At 36.4% G+C, this 3,100-nt stretch overlaps 1 long non-coding RNA gene across 1 annotated transcript in view; it reads right to left on the bottom strand.

The window, feature by feature from the left end:
* Positions 1 to 2,867: 2,867 nt before the first annotated feature.
* LOC106964423 (uncharacterized) overlaps positions 2,868 to 3,100 on the bottom strand; it is a 3,406-nt gene continuing 3,173 nt past the window's right edge. The window contains exon 2 of the long non-coding RNA XR_001428418.1: positions 2,868 to 3,003. This is a non-coding gene — a long non-coding RNA (uncharacterized LOC106964423). The remainder of the gene's footprint in view (positions 3,004 to 3,100) is intronic.

The raw sequence follows: 3,100 nt of genomic DNA, 5'->3' as shown, positions 1-3,100 counted from the left end.
ATTTAGCTTTATATTTTAGTTCATTTTAGTTTAACCCTTCGTGGTCCTTTTGATATTATTTGAGGTATTTAGTGTAATTAAAATTGTCTTATTGCTTTCTTTTTCAGTCCTTTATAGTGTTTCTAGTTAGGTTTATTCTTTAGTTACCTTAGGTTCTGTCCCTGTTTGTCTGAGTCCATGTCGAGCTTTCTTTAGTGAATATAGTTTATTTCATTTTTATCCTTCTAGTTATTTCTTATTTCAGCTTCCCTGCAGTGTGTCTAGTAATGTTAATTTCACCACCCTAGGTTCAGTCCGAACATGTCCGAGTCTATGTATATCGTCTTTTGGTAATTCTAGTTAGGTTATTTCTTAAGTCCTTCTAGCCTCTGCTGCCATTGGGCCCACCCCTACACACATCATGATAGAAATAGTAGACGTGTCTTAAAAGATGTACAACTATGTATATTTGCACATAAAACAAATAAGAAATTAAAACCTTTCAAGGTGAGAACAAAAATACAGAGTTAAAGTAATCTGTCAAGTCTGCTCTGAGTAATAGTGGATTCTGGCTTCTTTTTATAGATTCTGGTCAGAGAAGAGAGACTTGATTAGACTATAGTTGTGAATCATTGATTGTTATGTATCAGGGATTCTGTGGAGTCCTTTAATGCTAAAGAGGACAGCTTTAATCCTGATAAGTTCTGTGTTGGGTAAGTAACAACTTGATAGTTTTGAGCATCAACAATTGCTTGAATCTCATGACAAGACTATGCAACTAACCTAAAGCAGAACAGCGGTGAGGAGCCCTTAAGTTTTTCCATTACATTCCCTTCTTTTGATCATAATAAACACTGTTTTATTAATTGCACAAAAGATGATGAAAAAGACAAGAGAATGCCAATGCACAATTATATATACTTCACAAAGAAGAGTCACACATAGTAAGCCACTACAGATTGAAGTCATAATATAGCAGTAGAGATTGTTCTCAAGAACAAAGCCTTTTTGATTTTATACTACATATGGGTGTCAGCATAATTAAGATGAGTATTAAGCTAAGCTTGTTTTTATAAGTTCATTTATTAAATAATGTGACTATACTTGTGTCTTCATTGTTGGAGACCTGAATGCTGACATATCGAATACTTGCTCCCTTTTTTAATAACATTTAGTTCAGTTTTGTCTAAAAAATAACCTGGTTTCATCTATTAAAGAGAAGCTGCAGCGGACAGCCATATACACATCAGTGAAGCATGCCATACAACATCTTGGCTTGATCACTTTATATGCATAGCTGATGCACATGAATGAATAACTAAGGTTGAGATTTTGCATCCATTGGCAACATCTGATCACATTCCTGCTTATGTGGAATTAAACTGTGAAAATGTTTCAAAATTGTTCAGTTATGAGAATATCATATATAAAATGAAGCTGATTTGGGCTAGTGTCTGACAAGGATATTAGTGCCGAATATTCTCCTCTTCTAGTAATTAGTCAAGCTTCAAGTCGCAAATGCCAGCGCTCTGTCATCTTGGATACTCGAAATCCGTCTCACTCCTCATTGGCGTCATTTCAACATCCTTCACCTCCAACAACATTCCAGTCCCATGGCTGCAGACCGCTAAGAGGTGTCAGCCATCAGGCTCGTTCTTCCAGGCCACTGCCGCCTTCAGGAGTCACTCAGCCAAACAACTCCAACACATCCACATCCCAGCGCTCCACCGCAGGCGTCTCAACTTGTCAAGGCCTCAGATTCCAGGTCGTCGCTCGTCTTCAGCGCTCTCTACATAAGAAAGGTATCCCTTTCTGGAACCCCATGTAAGACAACCATAGACATAGTGGAATAGTAGACCCCGCATTGGCTGCTCCGGCGCAGGAAATACGGCGGCCATTTTGGAGCAGTCGTCCCTTGGACTTTGCTCAAGCAAAACAGCAGAAGATGTCTCAGCACTGCGGGATATTGTTGTTCAGGTCGACGGACTATTGATGTGAGGGCTTGACAGAACATTTCACAAGTAAGATGGACATATTATTGTGCATATTTTGTGATTAGAATATTACTTTACTATATGTATGTCCACTGGTGAGAGATCAGCTAATATTAGCTATAGTGCTTGGTGTAATACCAGGTTCCAGCCCCCACTACGAAGGCTAACAGAGATTCCGTAAATCTTAAATAAAAAATAATTATTCTCTAACATTGACTTAGATTATCTGACACAAGAGCGTGTATTAGAAATGAAACAATATAACACATATTATAAAACTTCTGTGTTATAACATTCACCGGCAAAGTTTACACAGGTGGTAAAGACTTTTATATTCTTTCACTCTGTCAAAAGTAAGATACATCCCAAATCTTCTGTTTTTGTTTTGAAGGTTTCCTAAAGACACGATGTGAGGAAGAAGAGGGAGATATCAATAAAGAGAGACGGATTCACTGCAGCACGGATGAATCTCGCATCGGATTTTGGGCTCAATCTCAGCTGCTGAATCACTCTGAAGCTAGAACTCGTTGGCTGAAAACCATATACATATATCTATCTATATGTATATATATACATACATACATATAAACATGTATCCAATATATATTATTCAGTATTAATCATTATTTATTTGTGTCATTGTTAATCATTATTTATTTGTGCCATTATTAATCTTTATTTATTTGTGTTTGTATAGTTATATAAATATGTATTGATATTACTAAATAATTTATTAAGTAAATTATTGAACGACTGTGTGCTTTGTAATATGCTCTTCATACATCAATAACAGAATATTCCATTCCTATTCTATTGTTATAGCCACTAAGCATATTTAAATATGCTGAACTATGTATTAAAAAAATACTTAAATAATACAATTGTTTATAAATGTAGCTTTGATAGATGTTTGAATATGGTTTCCAGTAACAAAAAAGCGTGTTATGATCGATTAAATGCGCTGATACGTCATTGTTCCTGCTAAACACATAAGCTAAGTGGAGTGGTGTACCGCTCCAAGATGGCCGCCCTAAATCTCGTCAGCGACAATAGGCGAGAGCGGTCCATGAGGGTCTATTCTTATATTATGTCTATGCAGGAGGTAATGACAAAAGGAAGGCTTGTAT

Source organism: Poecilia latipinna, unplaced genomic scaffold, assembly GCF_001443285.1.
Source record: "Poecilia latipinna isolate Pla-1442-1.1 unplaced genomic scaffold, P_latipinna-1.0 Scaffold1672, whole genome shotgun sequence".
In the NCBI taxonomy this organism is placed as follows: Eukaryota; Metazoa; Chordata; class Actinopteri; order Cyprinodontiformes; family Poeciliidae; genus Poecilia; species Poecilia latipinna.
Note: the sequence above shows the minus strand (reverse complement) of the source record. Positions and strands in the feature narration are given on the sequence as shown.